This window comes from Cervus elaphus, chromosome 33 (assembly GCF_910594005.1).
Source record: "Cervus elaphus chromosome 33, mCerEla1.1, whole genome shotgun sequence".
NCBI lineage: Eukaryota > Metazoa > Chordata > Mammalia > Artiodactyla > Cervidae > Cervus > Cervus elaphus.
Genome location: NC_057847.1, coordinates 12350769 through 12368920, shown reverse-complemented (window position 1 = coordinate 12368920; position 18152 = coordinate 12350769). Strand labels below are relative to the sequence as shown.

At 39.2% G+C, this 18152-nt stretch overlaps 1 protein-coding gene across 3 annotated transcripts in view; it reads left to right on the top strand.

The window, feature by feature from the left end:
- The first annotated feature begins 4037 nt into the window (after positions 1 to 4037).
- Positions 4038 to 18152, top strand: part of GULP1 (GULP PTB domain containing engulfment adaptor 1) — a 313902-nt gene continuing 299787 nt past the window's right edge. For 2 of the 3 annotated variants that reach the window (XM_043894934.1, XM_043894936.1), the window contains exon 1: positions 4038 to 4159. The gene's annotated coding sequence lies outside the window, so the exon portion shown is untranslated. Of the gene's footprint in view, positions 4218 to 18152 lie in introns of all 3 variants that reach the window. The other variant, XM_043894935.1, reaches the window with a different exon arrangement.

Here is an 18152-nt window from a genome sequence, read left to right as displayed (position 1 = left end):
TTCAAATGGAAATCCGAATATTTGCTGTAAGTAGAATTCAGTTCAGTTCAGTTCAGTCACTCAGTCGTGTCCGACTCTTTGTGACCCCATGAATCACAGCATGCCAGGCCTCCCTGTCCATCACCAACTCCCGGAGTTTACTCAAACTCATGCCCATCAAGTCGGTGATGCCATCCAGCCATCTCATCCTCAGTCGTCCCCTTCTCCTCTTGCCCCCAACCCCTCCCAGCATCAGGGTCTTTTCCAATGAGTCAACTCTTCTCATGAGATAGCCAAAGTATTGGAGTTTCAGCTTCAGCATCAGTCCGTCCAATGAACACCCAGGACTGATCTCCTTTAGGATGGACTGGTTGGATCTCCTTGCAGTCCAAGGGACGCTCGAGTCTTCTCCAATACCACAGTTCAAAAGCATCAATTCTTCGGCACTCAGCTTTCTTCATAGTCCAACTCTCACATCCATACATGACTACTGGAAAAACTATAGCCATGACCACACAGACCTTTGTTGGCAAAGTAATGTCTCTGCTTTTTTAATATGCTGCCTAGGTTGGTCATAACTTTCCTTCCAAGGAGTAAGCGTCTTTTTATTTCATGGCTGCAGTCACCATCCACAGTGATTTTGGAGCCCAGAAAAATAAAGTCTGACACTGCTTCCACTGTCTCCCCATCTATTTTCCATGAGGTGATAGGACCAGATGCCATGATCTTAGTTTTCTGAATGATAAGCTTTAAGCCAACTTTTTCACTCTCCTTTTTCACTTTCATTAAGAGCCTTTTCAGTTCCTCTTCACTCCCTGCCATAAGGGTGGTGTCATCTGCATATCTGAGGTTATTGATATATCTCCCAGTAATCTTGATTCCAGCTTGTGCTTCTCCCAGCCCAGCATTTCTCATGATGTACTCTGCATATAAGTTAAATAAGCAGGGTGACAATATACAGCCTTGACATACTCCTTTTCCTATTTGGAACCAGTCTGTTGTTCCATGTCCAGTTCTAACTGTTGCTTCCTGACCTGCATACAGGTTTCTCAAGAGGCAGGTCAGGTGGTCTGGTATGCCCATCTCTTTCAGAATTTTCCACAGTTTATTGTGATCCACACAGTTAAAGGCTTTGGCATAGTCAATAAAGCAGAAATAGATGTTTTTCGGGAACTCTCTTGCTTTTTCAATAGGCACATTCTAATGGTGATGACTTGCCAGAGCCTCTGCAACCCGTCTTCTTGCTACCCTGCATCTTCAGCTCCTGGAGCATGCTATAGATCTGATTTTAAATCTTTTTCTATTTCATTTTGCTGCTGCTGCTAAGTCTCTTCAGTCGTTTCCGACTCTGTGCGACCCCATAGATGGCAGCCCACCAGGCTTCTCCGTCCCTGGGATTCTCCAGGCAAGAATATTGGAGTGGATTGCCATTTCATTTTAGTGTTTTTAAAAACTTGGTTCTGACATCTTTGAGATTTTTGTACTTCTAAGACATTTCATAAAGCACTTTGTATCAAAAGTCAGGTTATAAAAATTAGGGAGCAATAGCATGTTTAGAGATCTTAAACATTGGGAGGAAATATAAAGATGAGTAATATTTAACTCTGTATGTAATGATTAGAAAAAGACAGTTATGGGGATTCATACATCCTCATTCATTCATCCATGATAGATATACTTTATGGTTATAATTTTTTCTCTTTTTGGTAACTTCCAAGTCTCATGGAAAGGGAGCATAGAACTCTAAAGAGAAGATTAAGAAATGCCTCCAAGAAAATATTTTAGTGGCTAATTCAAGAGGAGGCTGGTGTAGTAGATAATCCCTACTCAGAAGGAAGATATCTATGAGAACCTGGGAATTATATAAAAGTCCAATTATGTAAAAAAAGTCCAGGCTACTTTCAACATTGAGTAAGGTAAGAAATGGTTTAGAAGAACTTCTCTTTAAAGATATCAGAGGCAAATGAATAAGAAATAAGTACATGCTATGAAATTTTCCTTTAATTTAAATGATGGAGCTTATGTTTGAGTTCTGTAGCCTTATTTATTCTTATGACCTACTCTTTCAAGTGGAGCCAGAATATTGAATACTAAACTAGTGTTTCTCAAAGTGAGGGCCATAGATCCCAGTGATTTGTTGGTATGTCCTTGGAGCCTAGAGTTCTGTATTTAATTTTAAAATACGGTGTTAAAAGAACATACCTATATATTTATAATTATATAAGCATGGATTTGGTTATCTGGTCAACCTCATTATTCCTAAGTATCAATGCTGTGGGCTATCATTTGATTTATTCTTAGAATCATTTTAATATTAATTGATCACCTATATGTCACCATTTATTTTTTAGTGGTTGTTTGAAAATTAATTGTTTAAAGGTTATTTACAGAAAAAGCAACCAGCATTGTCCTATGATTAATGTTTTAAATACAATTATTTTACTGCTTGATTGTTGTGATATAAAGTGGAAAACATAGCTGAAAGAGGACTCTGCCTACTAAGAGCCTGGTTTCTGGTCCTAGCTTTAGCACCTCCTAACAATGAGATTTGGGGAAAATCAATTAAGATTCTTGGACTTCAGTTGCTTGTATTTAAAGTAAAGGGAGTTTGACTGCAGCTGGGTAATCCATAAACTTAGTGTTTTTTTTTTTTTTTAAATTGTGATGCTGTATCTTTTCTAACAGAAAAAAACATTAGGTAGAAGAAAATTGATTTAGTTAACAAGTTAACAATTTAGTTAAATTTCCAGTACCATCTTCTAGTTATAGTCAAATCTAGTGGGACACAAGAACCAAATATTCATTGAGTACCTTCTCTGTGCCTGACACTAGTCTAATTCCTGTAAATGTGACTGTGACTCTGTGAGTTCTATTATATAATTCCTTTTGGCAGCCGTGATTGCTACCGGTGTCCTAGGGCACAGAATGAGTTAAGCATGGAATCTGGAAAGGAATATGACTAGTTTGATTCTAAGCCCTGGATTCCACTGTAATATATATATAACAAATATACTGTATTGTATATTTGTTAGTCCTGCAAAAAGTGCTTTTCGTTTCCCCTTTCTCCGTCTGTTTTCACGTTCAAATTAAAAAAAAAAAAAATAGGAAACTAAATTCTTAGCAGCATCCCCCATAACTTTGGTAAATGTCCTCTCATCCTCAAATAATCGCTTAAACGTGTTAGTGAAAATGGTTTGTTGTGTTTTCCCTCGAACCCCATATAGAAGTCTTGAATTTTGGAGGTTAATATCTGAATGGAGAAAACGAGCATGATCTGGTGGTGGAGGCAGTTTTCTTTTCTTTTTCTGTTTTTTTTTTAAGGCATAAAGAAGTGCAGAGATTCAGTCTTTTTAAAACCTGAGAAAAAAAAAATGGAAAAAAAGTGCAGAGTTGCGGTCAGAGTCACAGCAACGACTGTGTCAATGCTTTCCTGATAAACGCTGCAATGGTCTACTCGTATATGTGCTTTTTTGACACTTTTTTTTAACCCCGCTCTCTCCTTGTTAAGCAGCAAAAGTGTTTTAAAATTGTATTCGGAAACACAGAGAGATAAGGGAAGGCTAATAGTCGCGATCCGGTTCTTGAGGGAGGAGGTTCAAAAGGAAACGCGGCGGGGGGACGAGGAGGGGGGTGGGTGGAACTGGGTTTTGGCTTCTGTGCCAACTAAGACCCGGGCTGGGTAAGGCCTAGCCTTCTCCACATTCCTCTGCCCCTTGGGTCCTTCGTGCAGATGCCACAGCACCCACTGGGCCCATAGGAGACGAGCATCAGAGACTGAACAAAGTCAGCGAGCTGGAACACAGGCGTCCCGTTTGGAAGTGTCCAAGGAGACCGCCCCAAGTGCGCGTCTGGGAGACTTTCCTTCTGGCCGAGAGGGGGAGCCCCGCGTTCCCAGCCGGAGCGACCCGGAGTCCCGAGCCTCGAGCCCCAGCCGCCAGCCCGCGCCAGTAACGGCTTCAGCCGATTAGAAAGAGGAGGGAGGGGGCCGCGAGCTCGTCGAGGGAGGGGACGGGAGCCGGAGGGTCCCGAGGCCAGCTCGCCGTTGACGTAGAGAAACTTTCCCTCTCGGCCACGGAGACGGCGCCCCGGCTGTGCCGGAGCGGAGATCGCCCGGCCCCGAGGACGCCGCGGCTCTCCACGCCCCTGCCCGGAGCCTGACCCGACTGCATCCGTCAGGAAGGTACGGAGAGACCGCGGTTTCACCGGAGGGCTTCCCGGGGAGCCGCGCGTCCCGCCAGGTAGCCTCCAGTCTCTTTGAAACTGGCATCCCGAGAGGCGGCGGGCGGTGGTCAGCCGCGGCCGGGTGGCGGGGAAGGAAGGGGTAGCGCGGCGCTGCGTGCCGCCGCGGGGCAGGTTGCAAAAATTAGGGCGGCGGAAAGCTCAGGGCGTCGTTCAGCAAGAAGGGCGGCTGAGACCTGTTGACGACTGCCGTGGCAGTGCTGCCGGGATGGTGACGGAGAGCCTCCGAGGTCGGGGACGCCGCGGTCTCCCGACTCCTGGAGCCCTTTGTGGTAACTTTGGTCCCGGGGGGCCGGGGCCGGTGGGCAGGAGCTGGCGGGACGCCGGCGGATCCGAACGGCGGAGAGTGTGCTGACCGGACGGGGCTGAGCAGGCAAGTCATCGCCGGGTCACCGCGAGGCGACCCAGGAGCGAAACTTCTTCCAGCGTAACCTCCCTTTTGTTGGCTCCAGCGGAGTGTGTGGGTATGGGGGCGGGGAGGCGCGAAGCTGCGAGGCCGGGCCGCCGCTTCTTTAAAGCCCAGGGCTGGGAGGGCCCAAACTCAGGGGCGGCGCCCACAAGGTTACCCTTTGACTGGGTGGGTCAAGTAGTTCCTTCAGGCAGGCTCTACCTTAGAGCGGCGCGCGGCGCTGCGGGTTGTTGAGACCCTGGGTTCTCGGTTCCCGCGCCGAGCTGGCTCGCCGGGGTTCACCACCTCGGGGGCTGGCTCCCTGCACGCATCGGGACCCAGCACCATCCGTTCTTCCCCGTGGCTCCCGGGGCCGCAGCTCAGCGTTCCCTGTGTGCGGGAGGGAACTCTGGGCAGGCTGGGTTTCTTGGAATGTGTTTACGATGTTGAATGGAACTTGAACAGGAAGCTGGAAGCCGCAGCTGGAACTAGCCTGCCAGGGTAGAGTAAGAGAGAGGTAGCTGGCGTTGGGCTTGGCGGGTGCACTTAGTACCTGGGGCAAACGCCGAGTAAGTGCGGGGTGCCAGTCACGGTATCTCTTCCTGTGTCCTCAGTTTTTCCCAATTGCTCCAGCTTTCCTTTCACTGGCAATCAAATTTACATGCACTGTTTCAGTCTGCAAGTTTGACAAAGAGTAATGCAATTAGGAAGGATTTAATACATTTATTTTGGGACCTGCTTTTTTTTTTTTTTTAATCTTGCATCAGCACTTGAGAATAAAAGTTTCTGGAGAGTGTCCTGTTGTGACTCCCCTTGTTAATTTCTGGGACTACAAGGAGACCCTGATAGGGATGATTTTGTCTTTGATTTCAAATGGGTGATAAGTTGCTAACAGGAGGGCAGTAATGAGATAGACTGAATGTGAGGAGGTAGGAAACTCAGACACGGAGTTGGACATTTTTCAGATTTGCAAATCGCCCCCTTTTCTGCCATTCTTTCCCTCCTTCCACCGTATAAACAAGTAGCCTTGCTAGAAAACCCAGTTGGGAGAGTGCAGTCGCTGGCGACTGCAAGCCTTGCTGGAAACAGCACCCAGGCTAAGGTACTGGCCCGCTGGATAACTAAAAGGTCTGCTTGAGCTGTCCAGGAGTGTTTTCCAAGTTTTCACGACTGACAAGGAAAGAAGAGAGGAAGCTGGCAGGCAGCCAAACTAGACTGAGCTCAGTAGCCAGGCATAAAAGGGACTGGGGAAGTTGCAGGGGATAATTGGAAAGGAGCTGTTGGTTGTACTTGAGTTTAAACAAGGGGTTTCTTTTGCAGTGAGAACTTTTAGGTGACTAAGATCAGTCTTCCTGGCCAAAAAATAAAATAAACTAAGCATAGAGTGCAGTGGGATGTGACAGAGGAGAGTGAAAGAAGTGCTCTAGGAGGAAAGTCTGACCATTGTCCCTCTCAGTGGTGCGGTGGAATAGCTGGGGACCTGATGCTTTTTGTGCTGATCATACTTGGGGGATACCCACATTTTGTTGCTATTTCTCTCCCCAGCTTGGACTAGGCTTGCTGCAACTTCAAGCCCTTGACCTTGACGTTCTTTGTTTTCATAGCCAGTAAGAACTGAAGACTTGGGTTTTGAGCAGATGTTTTCCACCTAAATCAAATAATCAATTAGGTATTCTCAAATAGCACAGAATTAGGCCATGAAATTGCAGTGGAAAATGGGTCTAAATGTCTTCCTTGTGTTTGTCAAAAGTGATCTCAATAATAGATCTTGCTCTTTCACCTGAAGGAGTAGAAGTTGGTGTGATCTCAGTATTTCACACATTGGCCCAATAGGTAAGGCCCTGCTGCTGCCAAGTTTCAGACTAGCTTGGGAACTGGATTCTTATCTGTAATTAGGACCTTTCTTTTTTGTATTAAAATTGTTCATGTTTTCTCTACTTTTTTTTTTTTTTTTCAGGAAGGTAGGTCTACTGTTGTGGTTTTGGGGGGGCTGAACAGTAAAAAATGCTGATATGGTTTGTATTTCCACTGGGTTGGTGAGTTTGAGACTGTGGATATCAGCCTACTCTCTGAGATTGACTTTATGAATCACCCTTGGCAAAGTGTTTTCCCTGTCTATGATTTCAGTTTTTCCACTTGCAAAGTAAAGAAATTTCCTTTACATAGTTAGAAGCTTATAGTGAGCATTAAAGAGATGAAATTATGTTAATAGACATTTAAGCATAAAGGTCATAGGGCTTCTGTCTTGGTTGATTCAGCTGAGGTATATAGGGATAAATTGAAAAATTTATATCTAAATTGCATATGTAATAGTGACATATCTGTGTTTAATTTATAAAAATGGCTAGTTTGCATTTTAATCATAGTTGTAGTTTAATCATAAATTTTATTTTTAAAGAATACTGGCTGAAATTTCCTTATGGCAAAAGCTGAGTCATTCTCTCAAACAGAAAAGAACAATCAGCAAATTCATTTACTTTTTATTTTGGTTTATATTTTTACTCAAGGACCAGTTATTTTTTTAAGACCAGCTCAATTTTGCTTTTATGAGAAATTACCAAACATATTTGCAGAATTTGGCTCCCTTCTCGGAAATAACACTTGAGAGACTGAGATACATTTATGATGTATAAACTAACTTACTTTTCCCAATAGCCACAATAGTTTCCTTAAGAGGGTAGATTTAGGAGCCATTCATTAACTGATTCAACCAATATTTGTTGTGTACTTTTTATGTCTGAGGAAACATCAGGCTTGAATTCAAATCCCAGCCCTGAACTTCTCAGCACTGTGATTTGTGAAGGTTATTTTACTTGAACATTTTACCAACATATAATGTATTATCTATATTGCTGTCCATAATGTATGGACTTTTAAACTATTGATACATGTATAATAATTATGAGATATTTAATTTTTAGTTTGATTTATTAATTAGTAAAGTAAACCTTCTATTTTTATAGTTGATGTATTCTTAGATGTGTAAAAACTATTTTCCAGGTGAACAGGTCCTTGTATTAGAGAAATAAAACAGAATACATTGGGTAAAGTAAAGGATAAGATCTATCGGTAAAATGCTTAATCATAACTTTTATTTTTAGACTTAGTGCTCTGCAGTGCTCCTTGCTTCACTCATGTCTGACTCTTTCCGACCCTATGGACTGTAGCCTGCCAGGCTCCTCTGTCCATGGGATTTTTTCCACAGCAAGAATACTGGAGTAGATTGCCATGCCCTCCTCTAGAGGATCTTCCCAACCCAGGGATAGAACATGTGTGTCCTGCATTGCAGGTGGATTCTTTACTGTCCAGCCACTGAGGAAACCTAATCATTAAAAGTGAATCTGTAAAAAGTGGGAGTATAAGGGAAATTTTAGTTGAATTTATGATCATATTAACACAGCAGATACTTTTCTTGAATAATCACAGAATGAGTGACTGTTCAAGGATGTGATAGGGTAATTTTAATGTAAAATATCCAGTTTTGCTTTTGATTTTAAAGTCTTAAAAATCTTATTCACCATTGCTGAATATTAGATAATTTAAAATTTAAATTCTACTTAGCACAGTACTTTGTGGTTCATTCTGAAAAACTGAAATTTGTTTTCTATAACCTCTGAAGAACAAAAAAAGTTATTTTATTCAAATATAATAAGGAATTCAAAAGTCGTTACAGGACCTGATTGCTGTGAGCCCTGGTCTCTAAACGCATTAGAGGCTGGTGAATCTAATAGTATTTGTCTTAATGGATTTAAAGTTCAGGAAACTTAAGCTTATTCCTATGGGAGCTGAAACATATTCAAATTGAAAGAGGAAAAATAGTATAAACTTTGAGCAGAGAAATTGCTTTGCTTCCAGTGAGGATATGAAATTGAAATCAACCCTTTATTTTTTAAAGATAATGGCTCTAAGTCATTATTCCAGAGTTAGGCTTAGAAAACAGTTCTTATACTCTTTTTAGGTTCTGTGATTTGCTAGTTTTGTGTTTGTTTTATTTTAAGAAAATGTTTCCAACCACTCTAATGATACATATAGTGCATGATTGTATTTCTCAGAAGATAGTTCGTTGACTCAAATATTGTGCAGGAGAATAAGTGCAAATTTTCTGTTTACTGTTAAAATGGTATAGTCATGGTAAATTTGGAATAAGTTTCATCATTCAATATTGTATACTTAAGGCTAGTTTTGAAAAGAATCCTCTAATTTTCTCTCTTAATATGAATGAATGAATTAATTTATGGAACAATTGTGATTGCAAATATTAATATAAATTTTTAAAAGAGTTTCATATAACATTGTATATATTTTCAGAGTGTACCTATGAGATAATATCTAGGTAGTAATAGCTATAGTCTAGTATAGTCTTTATTTCATGTTTGTTTCCTTCTATTAGCCTTATATAAATATACCTACATATAACCCTCATCACATGCCTTCTGAAGAGGAGATTCAGATTATACACTAGAAACCTCCAAGACTTGGATATCCCTCCTCCATATATATGCTTATATGGATATGTATATATGTGTACATAGAATTATAGACCATATGTGTTCTTTGATGTTTCTCTATTTGTGCTAGGTATAATTTTTCATATGAGAAAATGACTTCAACTAATTGATATTTCTAAATTAATTTTATCCATTAATTTAAAATCTTTTCCAGATAAATCTGAATAAAGATACTTGATTTTTTGCCCCAAATTTTAAAGGGGTTTTCAGGCTTTTATTTATACCCGTAAAGGTTAAGAAAATTGGTGGGAAAGATCTGGTATCCTCATTCTTGGTTAATGGTTCTGGTGGTGACATAATCATCGAAGTATTTTCTACTTTTCTTTAGAATACAGGCAAACGTCCAGTTAAACACTGTCAGAAGGTAAATCCACTTCTTGAAAGATGACTACTACTGCTAAATTTATAAGGTTCTGTGAAGTGAGAATTGTGTGTAAATGTAGTGTTTTCCTTGTATTGTATAGCTTTTTCTTTTGATTATCCAATGTTATAGTTGACCTGTTCCCTGAAACTTCAACCACAAGTCCTCCAAGAATTTCAGGGAACTTAAACTTTGACAGATCTATTAACCAAGAGCAGATTGAATGATTTGGGTTTGGTCTTTAATCCATTCTCTTGTAAAAGTGATGATAGCCATTTAAATTACCAAAACACAGCTAGCTGAGAGGTTTGGTAGAAGAAAATACGGAGCACAAGTAACCTACAAAAGGAATCATTCAGGACTGGGTATATAGCCTTTTAAAATAGTTATGTAATGTTTCATCAAATGCTAACTAAGCTCTACTTCTCACTTTGTATTTGAATGAAGCAATAGTGTGTTTAGACAGCATTTTAGCTGAAAAGCAGACAGAACCATCTGTGCTGTGGTAGCAGATCTCCAATTCAGGGAATTAAAAGTTGATATATCAATATAGTGAAAATGAGTATACCACCCAAAGCAATCTATAGATTCAATGCAATCCCTATCAAGCTACCAATGGTATTTTTCAGAGAATTAGAACAAGTAATTTCACAATTTGTATGGAGTTACAAAAAACCTTGAATAGCCAAAGCAATCTCGAGAAAGAAGAATGGAGCTGGAGGAGTCAACCTGCCTGACTTCAGGCTATACTACAAAACAAAAGTCATCAAGACAGTATGGTACTGGCACAAAGACAGAACCATAGATCAATGGAACAGAATAGAAAGCCCAGAGATAAATCCACACACCTATGGACGCTTTGTCTTAGACAAAGGAGGCAAGAATATACAATTGAGAAAAGATAATCTCTTTAACAAGTGGTGCTGGGAAAACTGGCCAACCACTTGTGAAAGAATGAAACTAGAACACTTTCTAACACCATACACAAAAATAAACTCAAAATGGATTAAAGATCTAAATGTAAGACCAGAAACCATAAAACTCCTAGAGGAAAACATAGGCAAAACAAAACACTCTCTGACAAATCATAGCAGGATCCTCTATGACCCACCTCCCAGAATATTGGAAATAAAAGCAAAAATTAACAAATGGGACCTAATGAAACCTAAAAGCTTTTGCACAACAAAGGAAACTATAAGCAAGGTGAAAAGGCAGCCTTCAGAATGGGAGAAAATAATAGCAAATGAAGCAACACACAAATAATTAATCTCAAAAATATACAAGCAGCTTCTGCAGCTCAAGTCCAAAAAAATAAACGATCCAATCAAAAAATGGGCCAAAGAACTAAACAGACATTTCTCCAAAGAAGACATACAGATGGCTAACAAACACATGAAAAAATGCTCAACATCGCTCATTATCAGAGAAATGCAAATCAAAACCACCATGAGGTACCATCTCACATGAGTCAGAATAGCTGCTATCAAAAAGTCTATGAACAAATGCTGGAGAGGGTGCGGAGAAAAAGGAACCCTCTTACACTGTTGGTGGGAATGCAAACTAGTACAGCCACTATGGAGAACAGTGTGGAGATTCCTTAAAAATCTGGAAATAGAACTGCCATACGACCCAGCAATCCCACTGCTGGGCATACACACCAAGGAAACCAGAATTGAAAGAGACACGTGTACCCCAATGTTCATTGCAGCACTTTTTATAATAGCCAGGAAGCAACCTAGATGTCCATAGGCAGATGGATGGATAAGAAAGCTGTGGTACATATACACAATGGAATATTACTCAGCTATTAAAAAGAATGCATTTGAATCAGTTCTAATGAGGTGGATGAAACTGGAACCTATTATACAGAGTGAAATAAGTCAGAAAGAAAAACACCAATACAATATATTAATGCATATATATGGAATTTAGAAAGATGGTAACAATGACCCTATATGTGAGACAGCAAAAGAGACACAGATGTAAAGAACAGACTGTTGGACTTTGTGGGAGAAGGCGAGGGTGGGCTGATTTGAGAGAATAGCATTGAGACATGTATATTATCATATGTGAAATAGATCCCCAGTCCAGGTTCGATGCATGAGACAGGGTGCTCAGGGCTGGTGCACTGGGGATGACCCTGAGGGATGGGATGGGAGGGGGGTTCAGGATGGGGGACACATGTGCACGCATGGCTGATTAATGTGAATGTATGGCAAAAACCACCATAATATTGTAAAGTAATTAGCCTCCAGTTAAAAAAAAAAAAGTTGATATAAGAGAATGAACTTGATTTTAGCCTCTTGGTTTCTCCTATAGCTATTTACAGCCATCAAGAGTGCCAGTAAAATTTTAGCAGCAAATAGGTTAATTTACCCAGATCTCCATTTGGGTGAGTTAAAACACAGCTTAGTAAGTCTGATAGGAGTCTTATTTAAGAAGACAGAGTACTTTGTAAAGTGTTTTTAAAGTCACTGTGCATGGTATTCTCAAAATCTATTTAATTTTTGTCTGCCTTTGAAGAACTCCAAAAAAAAAAAAAAAAAAATACAAAATTTTGTCTGATGTAGAACTTTCCTACTACTTCCTTGAGGATGTCATTATTATAATTGTAGAAATGTCCTTAAGTGTTGATCATCACTGGTAGTACACATAAATGCAGAGAAATTTGGCTTATTGTAAAGAACAATTGTTATAAGTGAGTTAATTTCAAAGCAGTTTATCTATGCTGCATATAGTAATTGAGTAAGAAGGTACTTATGCAGTGTAGTTTAGCAAAACACAATTTGAGAGAATTGTTAAGAGTAACATTTGAGTAAATGAATTGTATTCGAAATTACCTAAATGCCATCTGAAATGGCAAAAGTCTACTGAAATTTCAGATCTATAAAGTCACAATGCTTTATAATAAGAGTAGGTATTGTTTTGAAATTCTGTGAACTATTATTTCTGTTTTAATACGTCATTGTGACTCTGAATATCTAGGAGAAAGACTTTAAAATTCTTAATGGCAAAAAATTAAGATTTATTATATTGCAAACATTGTCTTTAATTTGTTTTAAAAGAAGAACTACTACTAAATTTATAAGATCTGAATTATCATAGACTTAATTGCTTAAATTAGGTTGATAGGACATTTTGATTAACTTGGAAAAATGAAATTTCCTCAAGTTGTGCAGATGAGGCCTTGAAAAACAATGTTATAATAAATCTTTATTTTTTGGGTTCCAAAATCACTGCAGATGGTGACTGCAGCCATCAAATTAAAAGACACTTGCTCCTTGGAAGAAAAGCTATGACCAATCTAAACAGCATATTAAAAAGCAGAGACATTACTTTGCCTACAAAGGTCCATACAGTCAAAGCTATGTTTTTCCAGTGGTCATGTATGGATGTGAGAGTTGGATCATAAAGAAGGCTAAACACTGAAGAATTGATCCTTTGGAGAAGACTCTTGAGAGTCCCTTGGACTGCAAAGAGATCAAACCAGTCAATCCTAAAAGATATAAATTCTGAATATTTTTTGGAAGGACTGATGCTGAAGCTGAAGCTCCAGTACTTTTCACCTGACATGAAGAGCCAACTCATTAGAAAAGACCCTGATGCTGGAAAAGATTGAAGGCAGGAGGAGAAGGGGATGACAGAGCATGAGATGGTTGGATGGTATCACTGACTCAATGGACATGAGTTTGAGCAAGCTCTGGGAGATGGTGAAGGATAGGGAAGCCTGGCATGCTGCAATCCATGGGGTCACAAAGAGTCAGACGTGACTGAGTGACTGAAACAGAAATCTTTAGGATTTCATTATTCAATGAGATACTGACTTTCTCCTAAATCTTCATAGAAATTTGCAATCTTTGCCCACTCCCTTCTTGTTTTGAAAAATGTAGCTAGGTTTAAGCTATGAGTTGACCAATAAAAGTATTTTCATATGATCTTGTTGAATTTAATGTGTTGATCGCTAATTTTTCTTGGCAGTTATGTTCTTTTAGTAGTAGGTGATAGAGACCTATATCCAATTAAATAGACTTAAATAGAACTTGCTATTTCCATATAATTCTGTGTTACAGTGGAGAGAATGTTGAAGAAGTAGGGAGTGGAGATTATCCATCAGCATGAGGTAAAGCAGTGTCTGTAAAGAAAGTATGGAGGTGATTCCTGGGCAAAGGATGAGGATGAGTTAGCGAGCAATGAATAAGGACAATTCAAGACAGTAAAGACGAGGAGGCCTAGAACCATGTGAATGGATTAACAGAGCAAACAGTCTCAGAACTTTGGAGATGTTTCTCCTTTTGTCTTCATGTTGATGACCATAATTGTTAGTAATTGCCTATGGGAGTTTAAGAACTTTGGATTAATTATCTTAAAAACACCCTGCTATCTTTTTTTATTTTGCCAGGTCTAACTAACATGTGATTGGAGTCATAAAAAGTTGAGTGTGTGCTCCATTTCACACTCTGGGGTCAGGGGTGGGGGGGTGGTACATGGACTTGGATATAAAACAATAACGTTATTACTCTAATGAATATCTCACTGAGATTTAGGATACTGAAGGCAGGGAATTGCACACACAAACAGTCTTAGTGAAAGTCGCTTAGTCGTGTCTGACTCTTTGCAGCCCCATGGACTATACAGTTCATGGAATTCTCCAGGCCAGAATACTGGAGTGGGTAGCTTTTCCCTTCTCCAGGGGATCTTCCCAACCCAGTGTTCAAACCCAGGTCACTCACATAGTAGGCAGATTCTTTACCTGCTGAACCACAAGGGAAGCCCACAAACAATCTTAGCTACCTGTAAATTTCTAGAAGTTGCACATATTTATTGTGTCTCATTACTCTGCACATTTTTGAAATATTTTTGTGTTTATGACTAGCTTAAAATTATAATAATAGTTACACCTGCTTCTAGGTATTATTTTTATATATGGATATATCTACAGATGTGTAGCTATATGTCAAACTGCTTTTAATATAATTTAATTACTATACCATAATAAATATGTTCTTTTACATAATTTATATGTTATTTTGTACTTTTAAATAGAGTTTTTGAAAAGGGGTCCATAGACTTTATTAGATTGCTAAATGGATTCATGGCATAATAACGGTTCAGAACCTCTAGAAACCTATACTGCTTTCTAAAGAACTGCCAGTGGGTTTAGTTGTTGCTTAATGAGAATAAAAGAAATTGAAGTTACTTAACTCAGTCTTGGGGTTCCCAGGTGGTGCTATTGGTAAAGAACTTGCTTGCCAATACAGGAGACATAAGAGATGTGCATTTGTTCCCTGGATTGGGAAGATTCCCTGGGGGAGGGCATGGCAACCCACTCCAGTATTCTTGCCAGGAGAATCCCATGGACAGAAGACCCTGGTGGGCTACAGTCCATGGGGTTGCAAAGAGTTGGACATGACTGAAGTGACTTAGCACTCATGCATGCAACTCAGTTTTATCTGATAGTGTGTAGATGTACAGAGGTGTCCTAAATTGTTTTTGAAAGTTACTATCTGAAAAATAATGCATATTTTGTAGGTAATTTGCTTTATTCAAGAAGCATGTGTGCAGTTTTTGGTTATCTTACTTAGTGACACAGTTCAAAGAAGCATTTCATTTTATTTTAGAATATGTATATTAAAAAACAGATTTAGTTTTTTCACATTATAGCATTAACTACTTTTGGAAGGATTTGGCTGGGAATTTTGTCTTGTATGGGTTTATTTTTCATACATAAATATGTTGTCTCCTCAGGTTCATCTTAAATTGCAGGAGAGAGTAAATATGTTTTGCAAGAGAGAATAGATATGTGAGACAGATTTTTCTATCTCCTGTTTAGTAAGAAATAACCAGGCCAGTATTGTTGATTTCCTGTGAAAACTAAGGAAAAAATAATTTGTGTACATATGGAAACTTGATTTTTTCTATGCATCACTGAGTTACTTAAAGTTGTATATTTGGTTATATGATGTGCATTTGTCATGACCATTATTGATGAGAAATTTAATGCATACCAAGAATTTTGGAAAATAAGAATACATAATACATGAAAATATAGCAAATTATGGTGTTATGAAGGAGATATATGATTAAACATCAATGATGTAATTTATTTCTGTATGTTCCCTTTCTTTTTGTTTGGCTTGACAATTCTTTTTAAAATTAGTTTCTTGTTTTACTAATGTTTGATTTAATTGAAACTGTTGACTCAATTTTATTTTTTGGAATATATGACAAAAGAAATTTCTTTAACATTATTAATTTGACATAATACTGTGTAGGGCTTTATGTTTATAAATTAGTCTAATTTTTGTTGATCTGGACCACCTTGACATTCCAAGGGATGGGTGCAAGGTAATAATTCTGTACTTGAAAGTTGACAGTAGCTTCAAGATCACAATGAATGAAAAGTGTCTTTGTTTTTTTCTTATTTGTGGCTTCACTTTGTCTGTCTAATGACAAGCATCAACCTCATTGGCACTTATTTGTATACCTTCCCTGTTGGACCTCCTTTTTCTCTCTGAATGACACCGAATAACTTAAGCCAGGTGTGACTTTCTATGTATGCATGCTCAGTCATGTCCAACTCTTTGCAACTTCGTGGTTTGCAAAGCCCACCAGGCTCCTCTGTCTGTGGAATTTTCCAGACAAGAATACTGGAGTGAGTTGCCGTTTCCTCCTCCAGCGGATCTTTCTGACCTAAGGATCGAATCCCTGTCTCTTGCATTTCCTGCATTGGTAGGCAGATTGTTTACCACTAGTGCCTCCTGGGAAGTCCTACCTGAAGTTACTTCTTTCCATTTCGTGTACGTCGATTTGTAAAAAGTGTATTTCACTTTTAAGAGTCACATCACAGTCCTTGTTATTTGTTGTTTATTCAAGTGATTTCTTTATTCCTCTTTGTTCATAGAACTCTGGTGATATTCAGATGTCCACTACACCCCACACAACTCAGGGTGATCTCGGATGGCCTCAGCCTGCAGTGGCTGGAAGCAGGGTTTTGCTTCCCGGCCAGAGATTGATGTTGAGTTGTGGCAGTGAAAGCACTGAATCCTAGCCAGTAGACTACTGGTCATTGACAAGGCCCTGGCCCTTCAGCTTTGCAGAAAAGAATTCTCACAAAGATGGAAACTAGTGAAACAAGTAAAAGTGCTTATTAGGAGAAAAAAGAATACAGTATATGTGGATAGATACATGGGCGGATTCAGGGAGAGAACCATGCCCTTGTGATAGTTTAAATCACTTACGTGGGGCATTGCTTCTGGGTTTCCTTTGGTCAATCATTTTGGCTTCCCTGGTTTTGAGCCCATACTTGGTACATATCAGAACCCCTCCTGTGTGCGTGCTTATCTCTCTCTCTCTCTTTTTTTTTTCCCCCCATTTATTTTTATTAGTTGGAGGCTAATTACTTTACAATTGTAGTGGTTTTTGCCATACATTGACATGAATCAGCCATGGATTTACATGTGTTCCCCATCCTGATCCCCCCTCCCACTTCCCTCCCCATCCCATCCCTCTGGGTCTACCCAGTGCACCAGCCCTGAGCTTATCTCTTAGCTGGATGGATTCCACTGTAAAGACCTATGGGTACCTAGACATCACTTACCTTTTGACCTCCAAGAAACTTTTCAGTTGGGAAGGTCTCCTTGACTTAGACAATGAGGAATATGTGGTCTCTTTTATCTGTGCAGGACACAGCCTCTCCTATCTTCATTTTGGAGTATTGGTCCTTATGGAATAAACTCCAGCTGCTTGGCCTGGGGACCATCTATCTCCTGCTTCCAGGGGAAAGCAGTTCATTTCTAATAAAAGTGAAATTTGGATTAGGCTGACCTAATAGTTACAGTGTTTATATTCCCCTTGTCAGTGATTGGTTGTGGAGAAGGCACTTGTTCCTTGTCCCAGACAGAATCAATTGTATGAAATAACAGAACTGGAGGTGGGTGAAGGAGACATTGGATGAGATGGCACGTCTCAGCTCCTGATATTTGTCCTGTTCTGGAATAGATGCTTGAGATTGCAATGGGAGATCATCTTTTGTCCATGAGGAGATCTAGCTTGAGGACAAAATAAATGAATCCATGATGAAAGAATAAATGTAAAGAACCTGGATACTTGATGGCATTGTTGGGTGCCTGAACCAAGCTACTGTATTTCTGGATTTACTGTAGTGTAAGAGAAGGAATTTATTTTTCAAACCAATTTAAACTAGACCTTTCAGTTTCTTTTCTTTTTTTTTTTTTTTTGAGGCTTGCAAGGAGCCTTTATTTATCTAGCACAAACTTTCAGTTTCTTAAATGAGAAAATATCTTAATTAGAATAGTTATTAAGTGGTATCTTCATTTGAAATGAACATTTTAGAAAAAACAATGTATATAACTAAAGAAAATTTGTAGACTACTTGGGTTTTGTAAACTTTGGATGTGATTAGTGCTGTTACTCTATACAAATATTTTATTACTCACTTCACCAAATTCTGTTATGTTTTTAATACAGTAACTGTATTAATCATCTTAGCTAAAGTTATTCTGGGATGAATGTATTCTACATATAAATCAGAATCATTATTCAATAAATGGCTTGAAATAAAAATTCAAAATCTAATCCATAAGATCACACTACTGTTTATTTGGTTGTTTGGTGTCTTAATTGCATTGGAAACATTCAGTGTACCTTAGGAAACATT